Source organism: Archocentrus centrarchus, chromosome 12, assembly GCF_007364275.1.
Source record: "Archocentrus centrarchus isolate MPI-CPG fArcCen1 chromosome 12, fArcCen1, whole genome shotgun sequence".
In the NCBI taxonomy this organism is placed as follows: Eukaryota; Metazoa; Chordata; class Actinopteri; order Cichliformes; family Cichlidae; genus Archocentrus; species Archocentrus centrarchus.
In genome coordinates this window covers 8,029,960-8,043,982 of record NC_044357.1, presented here as the reverse complement: position 1 = coordinate 8,043,982, position 14,023 = coordinate 8,029,960, and positions in this window count along the sequence as shown.

Genomic DNA, 14,023 nt, shown 5'->3' with positions numbered 1-14,023 from the left:
GTCTGCCAAGTACATTTTTATCCGCCATGACGCGCACCGTTCTCCACTTCGACCTCCTTATGATGGTCCATTCCGTGTGCTAGAGGTGGGACCTAAGGATTTTTTGGTTGAGCTGGGAGGTCGTCAGGAGCGGGTTTCGGTGGATCGCCTTAAGCCTGCTCACATGTTTCCGGATGGTCCTATTGAGTTGGCCCAACCTCCGCGCCGCGGTCGTCCTCCCGTTTCTATGCCTCACTCGGAGGACCTGCCCCCAGCTGCTGTTTTTTCCCCTGCGAGGGGGCAGTCTCGCCGTAGTCGGGGCTATGCCCCTCCCTCGTTTTCACCACCTGTGGTCGCCAAGCACAGCCGTAGCGGCCGCCTTGTTAAACCCCCTAGGAGATACTCTTGATGTGGTATTTTATTTTTGCTATGTTGAGTTGAAAATGGTTGCTGTTTTTATTATTGTATTGTTTGCCATTCTGTGTGTTCAGGGGGGGCCTGTGTGGTGGCCACATATATGCACATTTCACACCAGAATGCCCCAAGCTCTTATTGCGAAGAGAGAGACCGGAATAGATCTGGAAAAGGCGGGAGAGAGAGGCCTGGGATAAAAGGGCTTGACTCCTCCTTTTGCAGGAGTTATATTTGGAGTTCTAGTTTGTCGTGAGTTTACGGAATAAAGCTGAGACTACATACCTGCTCGTGTCTCCTTCCACCGACTCCTACACTTTGATTATTATCTGACTGATAAAGTAGCCGGAAACGCACAAGGACTAAACACAACGTTGTGGGCTGCGTTGACCCGACGAGTAGTCACGTTTCTCTGGAGGTGCAGGCCAGGTTGCCTTGTAGGATGAGAGCGGTTTCCGTAGCTGCCTTGTGTGCGCTTCTCAGGTCTACTTTGATGTTGGTGTTTTTTTTCCTGACTAAGAAGTGTTCCGTACATCATCCACAACATCATCCACAACAAGACACTCGCTGCTATCTGTGCTATCATAGTAAAAAAAAAAAAAAAAAAACACCACATGGGACTCTGAGGAGCAGCGCGGTGTGCGCACCCATTTGCCCGACGGCGTTCCGAGCTTAAACTCGGAGAGAGGAAAAAAATGATTTCATATCAATCCACAAGACTTTTGAAAAAATAACAATATCTATAATTTCAGTTAGTTTTAGTTAGTTTTGTAAACTCACAATTCAGTTTTAGTTAGTTGTCGTTTCTTCCTTTTAATTTTAGTTTTTATTTATTTCAGTTAACGACAATGTTTTTTCAATTTCAGTTTTCATTATTTCGTTCGTTTTCGTTAACTATAATAACCCTGGTCTGAACATGCATGAATAAAACCAAGATATGCAAAGCTAGCATGTCACATGACATCTTTAAAGTCATGTGACAGCCTAATTTGCATATGGAATGTTGACCTTCTCAGGAACTGTTACATTATATTATGACATAACATTCTTTTCTTTTCCTCTGTGAAGTGTTTCCTTTAAGTAGCGAAAAGAAACAATAGAATTCAGTTTGTTCACAGCACTCGTGTTAGCAGCATTCTCCAGTCCAGCACTGACAAAGGAAGATTTTGAAAAGATTTGAATCCACAGCAGTCGAGCAAGAACATCGACAACATGTCTCAGGAGTCAAGAGAGCGTGATAACACCAACCTCTTTGACTGGGAAAATCAGTCAGAAATCCCCCATGAATGGGGTGATGCGCCGGAAATCCCGCTTGACCCTGAAACTGACACCCATTACTGGGGTTTTTGGCAAGACGCCGACTCCCTTGAAAGTAATGGTCCACCTGAATCCCTCAGAATTGCTGCTGAACAGCGCATGCAAGAGGAGAATCGTCATGTGGACGAATCTAGATTCAGGGATATGTGCAGCAAGCTCCGACTCGCGGAGACCAAAATCCAGCAGCTGGAAGCAAAGTTGCAGGAAGCAAGAGACTTGGTCAAGGAGAAGGATGCAAAATGCACAGAGCTGGAACACAAGCTCCAAGACGTGGAGAAGACAAATGAAGGATTGGAAGAAAAGTTTAATCAAGTCCTGTTAGATCAGGAACAACAGGATGCAAAATGCGCCAACTTGCAATCCAAGCTCCAAGAGATGGAGGGAGAAAATGGAAGCTTGCAAGAAAAGCTTGATCTTGCCTTGGGGAAGAAAACAACGATACTGAAAGAGAAGAAAGAGCTGAAAATGAAGCACGTAGAACTAAAAGCAAGACTTGAAGAAACTGAAAAGAGGCACAGGGTGGTGCAGGTTAAATTAGAAGACATGACAAAGCAAAATAAAAGCTTACATGGATCGCTTCATCAAGCCCACCAAAGCAATGCGGCTGTGATTAAAGAAATGGAAGCCAAGCACAGAGCAGTTCTCCAGAAGATGGAACAAAAGCACACAAACATCCAGTGCGGGCTCCATGAAAGCAAGGAGAAATATGCAAAAGTGCTGAAGGAGAAACAAGAGCTCTCCACATCACAGAGACAGCTGCAAGATGTTCTCCAAAAGTCTGAAAAGAGCAACGGAGAACTCAGGGAGAAAATCAAAAATCTGCAGCAATACAAACAAGAGATGGAGAAAATGTGTGCGGGCATCGAAGTTATGATGAGGAAAAACGCAGAACTTGAAGAGCTGCATAAGAATGCCCAGCACAAAGCAAACCAAAAGGAGAAGATGCTTAATGACATGCAGGAAGCACAGAAATTGGTGGAACAGAAATTTAAAGAGCTGAAAGAAAGCCATGCAGAAAAGCATGAACACATTGAAGGACTGAAGATGAGGTGTGAGAAACTTGAAGAGCTGAACTCAGAAAGTGTCAGAGATCTCCATACCATCATACTGCAGCATAAAGATCTGCAAGAGCTCTGCTTGAAAAAGAAAAAAGGCTTCAAGTTTTTCCGGAGGAACTCTTCTTCAACTTAAACACAGCTCACCTCGTCTGCCACCACCTTGAATCCATCTCCTTCACTTTGACCTTTCCTCTGTGCCTTTCTTTCTTTCTTTCTTTCTTCTCTCTCCCTCCTTTTTTTGAAATTTAATTGGCTACTCTAAATTTTAAGATAATAATAAAGGCAATCTTATTGTAATTTAGCTTAATTGGACACTCTAAATTTTGGCTGTGCAAAACCCTACCACCACCTCCTCGCGGTGCCGGCTGGTAACAGTGGTCTCAAACCCTGGCTAACGGTGGAGGTCATACCTGTCAAGATTTGTGTTTAAAAATACGGGAAATTTTCTGCCGCTGTAACTAGAAGTCGCTGTATGGCGCCATCGCCTAATTTGCATAATTGGTCATTTGCATGTAGGTGCAATCGCGGCTGTAGGAGAGAGGAAAAACATCTTTGGAGAGAAAAAACGTGTAGAAAAAACACCATAAATATGTTTAGGACTACAAATAAACTTTATGAATGTTTACCACACAAATATGAAAGTTGAATAAAACTTGTGGTTACCTTTGGCCTAGAAAGCCAATATACCAAAACATTAGTGGGGTCAGGTTTATGATGATTCTAAGTTGGCCGTAGGTGTGAATGGGAGTGTGAATGGTTCACATGGACCAGGGCTCTCTCTCAGCCCTGTCACAGTCTGGTGACCTGTCCAAGCTGCATCCCGCCTCTCGCCCTGGCACCTGGGATAGGCTCCAGCCGCCCCACGACCCTGGAAGAAAGTCGAAGAAAACGGACAGATGGCTGACATGTTTGCTTTAAATACAACTAATGATATGCAGTAAGCACACGGGAAACTAAAAATAATGAAATTCCTAAACTCTAAAAAAGTTGGCGAGGCTGTGGTAGAGCAGGTCATCTGCTAATCTTAAGGCTGGTGGTTTGATTCCCGGATGCTTCAGTCTGCATGCCAAATTATCCTTGGGCAAGATACTGAAGCCCAAGTTGCTCTCTGTTGCAGCCGTCGGAGTATGAATGTGTGTGGATGTAAGACGGGAAGCACTGAGCTGTAGAAGGAAGTGCTTGTAGGAATGGGTGGGAGCCCCCAAACCTCTCATGTTAAGACATGAAATCAAGTGTGCTGCTCAGTGTAATATCAGGCTTTAACTGCAGCCCCCGTCTGTCCTCTCACACCGAGGTTACAGTGAGATGTTCTGATTGCCACTAAAATATTATTTTATAAAATAATACCTGCCATCCAAAATCAACAGTATACTGAATGCTGAAAACTTATCTCTCTCTAATCCAGGAGACCAACACCATCAAAATTTGTAGATGACACCATCATGGTAGGCAGGAATACACACTCCCTAAGCCTGATTTTGCTGGAAGTCTCTTCCTTTTAAAAGGGACTTCTTCCTTCAGATTCAGATTCAGAAAACTTTATTCATCCCCGAAGGGCAATTGAGGGCACACAGAGCAGCAAAATCATAAAAAATATAAAATCTAATTAAGAGTAAAATATAAATAACCAATACTACAATAAATATGTCACATCTGTATATCACAACCAAGTAGTAGTCAGTGCAAGTTAATGGTCCAAAGAGATTTAAGATATCAATGATGGAGTGTTAGCGATATACACAGTGCAAAGTGATAGTGAACTGAGCATTGGAAATATACAAGGTGGGTGCAAAGTGCAATGAGAGTTAATGCAATATGAATGTGTATATATGTATGTGTATGAGTATGTAAATGTTTGTGTGTGTGTGTGTGTGTGTGTGTGTGTGTGTGTGTGTGTGTGTGTGTGTGTGTGTGTGTAGTATGAAAGAGTAGAGTCCACAACAGTCCGTCTTATGATGAGGATAATATTAAAATGGGGGAACTATAAGTTGAGGAGCTGGACAGCTCTGGGTACAAAGGTCGCCCTTCTCCTCTGTGTCTTGCATGCCGGACAACGAAGCCGACGACCTGAGGGGAGCCATTGAAATGCTAAATGAAGAACATGAGAAGGATCCTGGATAACCTGATGTGCTAACCTTTGCGTTAAATGTTCATACACTGAAGACAGATTCCTGAGTGGCAGTCCAATGACGCACTTCCATCAAGCCCTTGCTCAGATATCATCTGATCAGTTTCAGCCCACTGAAAAACAATGCATTTCAATATGACACGTTGTAAAACTACTGTATGTCCATGACATGGAGGAGGGTGGGATAAGTACGAATGCATGCCATATCCAATCTAGAGGCTTTTTCGGAAATATGTGATTTAGGGTGTTTGACCTGCTTTTGGACATGTTGGACTGTTTTCATCCAAAAGATGTATAGTTTTGCATAACTGCGCAAATGCACCTAATTACAGACTAGTAAACAAGCCATTTGTAATTATATAAATAATAACTATTCAGCATACAGAATTGCTGAGCATCAATAAAATAATATTAAACACAAGTGGTCAACAATTGGGCCCAGTGTGTCACGGATGAGTAATTTATAATAATGTGTACAGTTACAAGACCTGCAAAAACATACTGCAGCCTATTTCATGGAGTATGTTTACAGAAACTCTGAAAACAAAACTCTGAAGTTTGGAACCATTAGATATATCTGTGTAGATTCTCAGCCATCCAGAGACACAGGTCCTCACTGAAAAGAGCTTGAAAAAGATGACTGGATGTTTTATCTTTTATCCAAGAGGGTTCTTCAGTTCTAAAACCAAAACGTGGCGAGTCCAAGGTGCCTTTTGGTTTTAAAACTCACAGCTGTTCAATATAAACCTCAACAAACATCAAAAGTAGTTAAGTGTCTTCTAATTCCCCTCTGCTAAATATCCTGTAATGTCAGCCCACAATCATATGCCCTAAAGACAGTCTGAAATCAAGCAGGCTCACTGTTTTCAGTAAACTTGTGCATCAAATTCAGCTTCATTTTTTTGCGTGGTAGCACACAGAAAACCTTGGGTATTAGGCTTGTTCTATCAAAGAAGTCACTGCTGAGGGGTCTAAACAACCAATAGATTCCCATGATGCTCTTTCTTTTTCATTCACCTCTTTTCAGTCTGCATTTAATCATTAATTATTCATCTCTGGCTCTCATCCACAGCATATCATTTGTCCTGTCTCCCTCCCCTTGCCCTCAAACGGTCGCGGCAGATGACTTTCCCTCGCTGAGCCTGGTTCAGGTTTCTTCCTGTTAAAAGGTGACTGTTGTGATTTGGCGATGTATAAATAAAATTGAATTGAATTGAATTATTTTATGAAAAGCTGCTATTGTGCTATATGTGTCAGAATGAGTACTCTTCAGATGCTGACTGGAGTACCAGTAAGTAAAGTAGTACTAAGATCAATCAAATTCTCTGCCAGCGTTTTTCACCATGTTGGAGATATTCCCATTTAACCAGATGGGCAGCATGTGATAAAACTGGTTTTAATGTGATCTAATGTAACCTTAGCTTAACCCATTATTCAAAAAAACAATCAACTATGTGGAACCATATCAGTTTTTGGTTCTTGACCTTGTGTGGAGTTAGCATCAGTTGTTGGCATTTCTTACTTCAGCTATAGTCTTTCACAATGTTGGCATTGAAAGGGAACATAAATAAGGCATTAAGCTAAGGCCTTGGAAGTGAGCATAACCTTCACATACTTGGTTTTCATAGAAAACCTGGTTCAGGTAGAAATTGGCTGTTATGTCCAATCAAGAGAAAGGTCTCAGTTTATCAAGTTCCACAACAATCTGTTCACACAAAGCAAGAACAGCACATTTAATGCATGGAAACTGCATCGCATTGTTACAGTGTTTACTTCATATTGTGCCCTTGAGCCAACACTACTGTGGATACATGAATCAGTTCAACTGTAGTAAATGGCAGCAAGATGAATAATAGACTATTATACAGACTTTATTATATGATGATACTTTATTGATCCCACAATGGGGAAATTACAGTTAACAGAACACCCATCCAAGAAGACAGACAGAACAAACATGGGGAGATAGGTGAACTGTGGCCATGCTGCCCCCCTTCTGGAGGCACTGCCATTAAAAAGACAGAAACAATAGTGAAAACCTATAGGGATGAGTGAGGAAAAAAATCATCTCATACTTTGTATACATATGCATATACACAGTATAAGGTTACAAAAACTACTGTGGGGCTGACTCAAACTCCCTCCTCAGCTAACAGTTCTGATAAGATGTAGAGTTCATCAGCGGCTAGGTCAGGGAGATCAGTCCAACACAGGTCAGAAGAAGACAGGACGGCGGGGGTGTAGAGCATCTGTTTACAAACATCCCGGAGACAATTTGATAAGCGGCAGTCCAAGGCTGCCAGGGAGCCAAATTCCTGATTCTATGACTTGTTTTGGTACAGACAGTACTGATTAAATTGTTGACAGCCTTCAGTCTTACTGGCACCTCTCTGTGGCGAAAAATCCAATTCATCCGAATCTTCTTGGTATAAAGATATTCAGATCAATTGGCCTGCTTTTGAGAACAATAAATGCTCAAGGGAATGCTGCAAACTGTCTGGAGACTCAGGAAAGAGACAGCTAAAGAAATCTTGAGCAAGAGCCTGCCTGCATTATAGTGTAGAAAATCTCAATAAGCAGAAGCTCAGTGCATCATGAATACAGCTGTGAAAAATATGTGAGTGTAGTACAGTGAGTGCTTAATAAAACTATTTATTTTTCTGAGATTTGCTTTGAAAACATTTTGCTGTTGTATTTATTGTTGCTTTAATGTTACTGCCAGTGCCTGACGATTGAGACAAGTGGGCCAAGTCACAGTAAAAATTTTAGTTTTCTTTATGTTCTTTATGCTGCACCAACCATCTTTTCTTATTTACTTATTTTCTACTTGTTAGCGATCCTGAACAGGTTAAGTGGAAGAGAATGGATGGATGGATGGATGAATATGACATATCAATTCCAAGAGAAAGTAAACCTCTTCAAGCTGAAGTTTCATTTGACACAACACACAAGATCAAGTGGGTGAAATGAGCTTTTGTCAGCAGTGATGAAGGAATGTCCTTTATAGTATGCATAAAGTCAGTAGTGCAGGGTTCATTTTCTGTTCGTGGGACTCTAAATGAAACATGAGATGGTCTAAATCTCACAGGTAGTCTTCTTTCAGTGATCATTTGCTCTTTGTCTTGATCCGATTAAACACAAATCTTCTGATAAAGTCAATGTATAGGACACATTGACTTTTTATCCTATACAAAGTCAATGTGAGAATAAAATACAAATGAAGCTGCGTGACAGGGACAGTCTTTGCTATCTGTCACAACTGCCTGCCATCCCACTAATTTCCACTTTCTTTAGAGAATATTTTCATGCAGCAGCTGGAGCCGTTTTAAACAGGGAGACACCCCTAAATCAGGTGTGTCAAACATAAGGCCCAGGGGTTAGAATTGGCCTGGCAAAGAGTCTGACTGGATGGCTTGGGAGAATGTGAAGGAAGGCCTAAATTTTGGACTTTTAACTGTATTTTAATAAGTTTTATAGCTTTTCCTACTGATAAAGACCTCCCCCATAGCCATTCATACTACACCAAAGTAACAGATGAGAGAAAAATTCCTGTTTTTTTCTTTCCTTTATCTGCTATAGAAATTTCAGTTTTTTGGGGGTCCACAGTAAAAAGAAAAAACATTTTTCTTTTCAGTCAATGAGCTACCAGAGTGTTTTCTGTATTTTTAGGCATTTTATTTTCTTACAGTTTAAGCACAAAGAGTCATACTGACAGATTTTTAAAATTTACTACACCAACATTTCATACCAACGAGTCATACTTCTGAAATTCTGCTTCCCGTTCTAAACAAGATATCTCAAGGATTAAATGTGAAGTTAAATGTCTTTACAGTGACAGAAAGGGGAATTTCACTGGTCTGGCCCACTGAAGATCAAAGTGGACTGTATGTGGCCCACCATTTAAAATTAGTTTGACATCCCTGAGCTAAATGATCCTTATATATATATTATATATATATATATATATATATATATATATATATATATATATATATATATATATATATATATATATATATATATATATATATATATATATATATATATATATATAGTCTGTATAGGTTTTCTCCAGGTGCATGCAGTCACTGGGGTTAGGTTAATTGGTGATTCTAAATTGCCCATAGGTGTGAATGAGTGTCTGTCTCTCTGTGTTAGTGACCTGTACAGGGCGTACCCTGCCTCTTGCCCTATGACAGCTGGGATAGGCTTAAAATCTGCTGTCAGAGATCAGGCATCCAAATATTTTAGGGACTGCAAGCATCCATCATTCTAAGCTAACTTGAGCTACTCTCCTGAGAGGCCATGTTCACAGAGGCACCGTACCAGAAATTTACTGTAAAAAAACTCGAAGGACCTAAATCAGGTCTCTGGAGCTAGAAAAAAGGTGACTGGACTTCTTTAAGTTTTTTTAAGGCATTTCACCTCTCATCAAAAAAAGCTTCTTCAGCTCTCAAACCAAAAGGTGGAGAGACCCATGTATTTAAACTCCAGTGGGTGTAGTCCACTGGAGGTGGGTGCGACCAACTATTGGTCTATTGGTTAGTATGATGGTAATCACATGCACCAAGGGTGAAAGAAGGCGTGGGCCAATACAATCAGTGGTTTTGGGTGAAACCAATTTGGAGACAAAGTTGAGAGGGTTTGAACATGTGCAGAGGAAGGATAGTGGGTATACTGAACAAAGGATGCTGAAGATGGCGCTGCCAGGCTGGAGGAAAGGAGGAAGACCACAGAGAAGATTCCTGGATGTAGTGAAGGAGGACATGCAGATGGTTGGTGTGACAGAAGAAGATGTAGGGATAGATGGAGGCAGATGATCTGCTGTGGTGACCACTAAAGGGAGCAGCCAAAAGAAGAAGAAAATGTATTTTAAAAGTACTCAAAATACAAGCTGTTTAAATATTACACACTTAAACATGAGTGTATTAGTTTAATTTTCAGGTCAGTGGGTACTTTTTCAGTTTTCTTTAATGAATTAGAAAATGACACACTAAGGCAGTTCTGATTTACCCACAGGCTCTAAGTTAAGTCTCACTGGTGAAAAACAGAGAGTTCAGTGTTTTCCTCTCAAATATAGCGGAAATAAAGTTAACTGTATATTGTACAGGACATGCACTGTAAAAATCATGTAAATGTCTAGAACTGCTTTCCGGATTGTATCCTTTTCACCCTTACAGAGTGTGTACTATTGCATTAAATTATGCACACATTCAGGATATGTGAGCAAAGGTTTGTGAGCATAATGTGACCAAAAACAGAAAGACAAGCTGGTATTTCTCTCATACTGAATTATGTTTATTAATTTAAATGTGGTTGTGCTCTGCTGACCTCCGGTGGCATTAATACAACCTACAACAACTGCACACAAACTGGTTTGGAAAAGTGGGAGGATACAAAGCCCAGTACCTCTTCCTGTTAGCTTGTGCTGTTGATTTAAGTGGCATCCTGTGTTTGGCAGTCACAGAACAGCTGTTGGAGTCACCAGCTGGCAGAAATACCAGAGAACAGATGGGACTGATAACAGTCATGGTAGAAAGTGGATTGAGATAGCCTTATAGTTCCATTTCATTGGAGGTCTAATGTTGACTGGAAGTAAACAAGTATACAGTCATTTAAAGTGTTGTTTATGAAAGCGATTTTTACTGCCGCTCTGACAAATTAAACATCTACAACAGTTTGGCTGGTATCGGTCTCTCTTATCACAATCATTTCTCATTACAGCAGACACACCCCTCATATAGAAACTCCAGCATACCGTCGCTCTCACCCTTTTGAAGTCAGCTGGGTGCACTGGCCATGTGAAATTAGGTCAAAGATCCTAAAACTTTCACCGTAAACAAAGCCGAGCGCAGATTTACACAGAACTGTAACTTAATGTTGTTAGCAGGCAAACCAGTTCTATAAAAATAAAGTCAGAGAAAACTTTTTGACAGTGTCGTGAGTGTGTGCAGTGTTCTGACTGCATTTTAATCAGTTTGCCCCATAATTGCTTTCATTGGCCTGGGTTAAAATTTGAAAAATTAGCTCACTTTACAGACATTCTGGGCAAAAGCATTTCACTGCAGCAGATGCCAAGAACTGTCATGTCTCTGCCAAGACTGTTTTGCACATGATCAAATTCAAGCAGACTGTGGCCCAAACAACTCACTCATAACAGGGATTCAAGGGATTTTAGCATGGCAATGTGAGAAATACAGCAAGAAGACTGCACAAACAGAGGGCACCTCCAGTTACTTGAGGCTGGTTCCAAAAGTGAGTCAATCACTATAGACTCCCACGTTAAAATGTTCAGCTGAACTGCATTAAAAAGTATGTTTACAGCCAGGTACAAAAATAATTTTGGTCTCTATGGAGAGTTTGAGTGGGTTTCTGTATTTATCTCATCCACCTGGACTGCTAAGTTTTCAGTCATGGCTATTGGAGCTGATCAGCATCTGCTAGGCTTCAGTTTGCTGGTTTGGTGTGAGGTGCTCCAGAGGCTGGTGTTTTAATTTTCCATTCATCCATTCTCTTCTACTTATCTTCTTCAAGGTCATGGGGTGGCTGGAGCCTATCTCAGCTGTCATAGAGGCAGGGTACACCCTGCACACATGTCACCAACCTGTTGCAGGACTAACATAGACAATTTAGAATCACCAATTAACCTAACCCCACTGAATGTTTTTGGACTGTGGGAGGAAATCAGAGTACCCAGAGAAAACCTATACAAACACAGGGAGCACATGCGAATTCCACACCGAAAGGCCCAGGTGGATTTGAACCCAGAACTTCTGGCAGTGAAGCAACAGTGCTGACCACTACACCATCATGCTGCCATGTTTTAATGTTAGTGAGTAAAATTCTAGTGTTTTGTTAATCTGTTAGCACTAATTAGCCAATATGTGTGTTGTTAAACCCCTAGAGTTTAGCAACACACAGGAGTCCAAAACCCAATGATCCAAGCAAACATAGCCATTGCAGGCCCACAGTGGGTAGTTGTGGGTGAACTGTGGGGCTGTGTGGGCAGGACAAATTTATACTGATCCCATGCCGGCCCCACTGATCATACGCTGCCCCTGTGTGGTTGTGCCCACACAGGGGCCAGTGCAGTTTTGCCTTATGGGGGCTGTATATGGGTCCCACTGTGAGCTTGGCCATAGAACCCCATCTACGGGCCCATGTGTGCTAGTGTGGGGCCCATAACAATTTTGCCCCTTTGGACCCCTAAGTGTGAATTCTGTGGGTACCAAACTGTTGGCTGCCATAGAAAACCTATGTGGGTCCCATGTAGGCTAACCCATGTGGAGCCCATAGCAGTGTTGCTCTTTGGGTCCCCAAGAGGGTTTTCTGTGGGAAACCCAGAGTGGGTTTATCCACAGAAAAACATATTGAGGCTCCAAAGGGCAAAACTGCTGTTTTCTCCCACAACTACACACTATGGGCTTGCATAGGCATGTTTTTTTTGCACATTATTTAGAGTAAAGAAACACCAATGTGACTACTGTGGAAAAATATGAGGACATTTGAGGCTGAGAGAAAGAGACTGATTCAAATCCTCAGTAAACTGGAAGTTAAACTGGATCCTATTGATATACTAGACTGTACAGGCTATATGTCATTGTCTAAGTGAGACTGACTTGTTTGATAGGATTTGAAAGCTAATAATTTTGGCTCCATAGTGTAGTGGTTTACACATTTGCCTAACAAGTGAAAGATCCCTGGTTCAAGTCTGGGAGGAGACACAAATCCCTTGTAAAAATGTGCCAAGTCAAATATGTGGAGGTATCTACTGTGGTGATCCCTTTTTAAAAAAAAGTGAGCAGCTTTTTTCTGTTTTTTCTTGAGCAACATTCTAACCAGCACTCCATACCAGCTGGTGGCAGTAATGGACCATGGGGCACATCTGGGGACCACACTGTGGAGGGTAGGACAGCCCACACCTAGAGTGTTGGCATACTGTGGGTATGATGCAGGCCTACAACAGGCCCCACTGTGGGGCCCTCTGCGCTTAGTGTGAGCAACCCATAGTCAGCCCACCAGCCCATAGTGTGGACTATGCTCTAGATTGCACAGTGGGCTGCCCACTGTGAAATGAAATTTTTATATACAGTGTACTACTGCATTCCATTTGAAGTGGAAAGTCAGAAATACTGAGTTTCCAGTTGGACTTTGCAGCTGGAAAGTCAGAGCAGCCACACATAAAACATTCGAACTTGTAATCTGTACCACCGCTGTTGTTTATAAATAATAAATAAGACATACACAAAGCACCGGCCAGGCCATGAACATACCGCTGTGGTATTTTTAAGTGCACAAAAACCAGGCATTGAATGGTATTCTAGGTATTCGTAGTCACAGCTCTACCTTGCTACAGTGCTTTTTTTGACTGCTACTACTGGAACGTGGTTGTGATATCACTCTCAGTTCTCATTTCCAAATTCTGAGGTGAAAAGAGCATTTCTTATGTCCCCAACACAAAAAACCAAAGCAGCTGGCTGCAGGCATGTTAGCAGGAAGAACAAAAAAGACAGGGAAGAGTTGGTGTTTTAAAGGATTAGTTATGTAAAATGATATCAGTTTCATTTCAGCGAGTTTCTTTGTGGATTTGTTAGACCAGTTTTTCCTAATGTAGAAATGATCTTCCAGAGATGCAAATGTATAAGTGCAGAAGGAAATAATAAATACCAAATCCCCCCTGATGCGTCCATCTGGGTTTCCATGTGTGTGACAGCTAAAAATATGCCTGTGGATGAAGTTAGCGGTGTCAAAAAAAAAAGGGCTATATAAATTGCAGTCCATTTACCTTTGAGAGGGTAGAACATTGAAAGTACTCAGATGGAAAACCTAAGCTTGGGGTTCAGTGCTGACCACCTAACTTGATGGTGTAGTTAGATTAATTCCATGAGCAAGCCGACATAACAATTAGCTGGGCAGCACAGTGGTGCACCTTGCAGCAAGAAGGTCTCTGATAACCTCTCCAAAGACCTGCTTTTCTGGTTAATTGGTGATTGTGAAGTGGCTCTTTGGTGTGACAGTAAATGGTTAGCCTGTCCGGGGGTGTACCACACGTCTCACCCAGTGTCTGGGATAATTTCTCATGAACTGTATATTACAGCAGACAAGGTCACCCTGTTCTGAAGCTGATTTT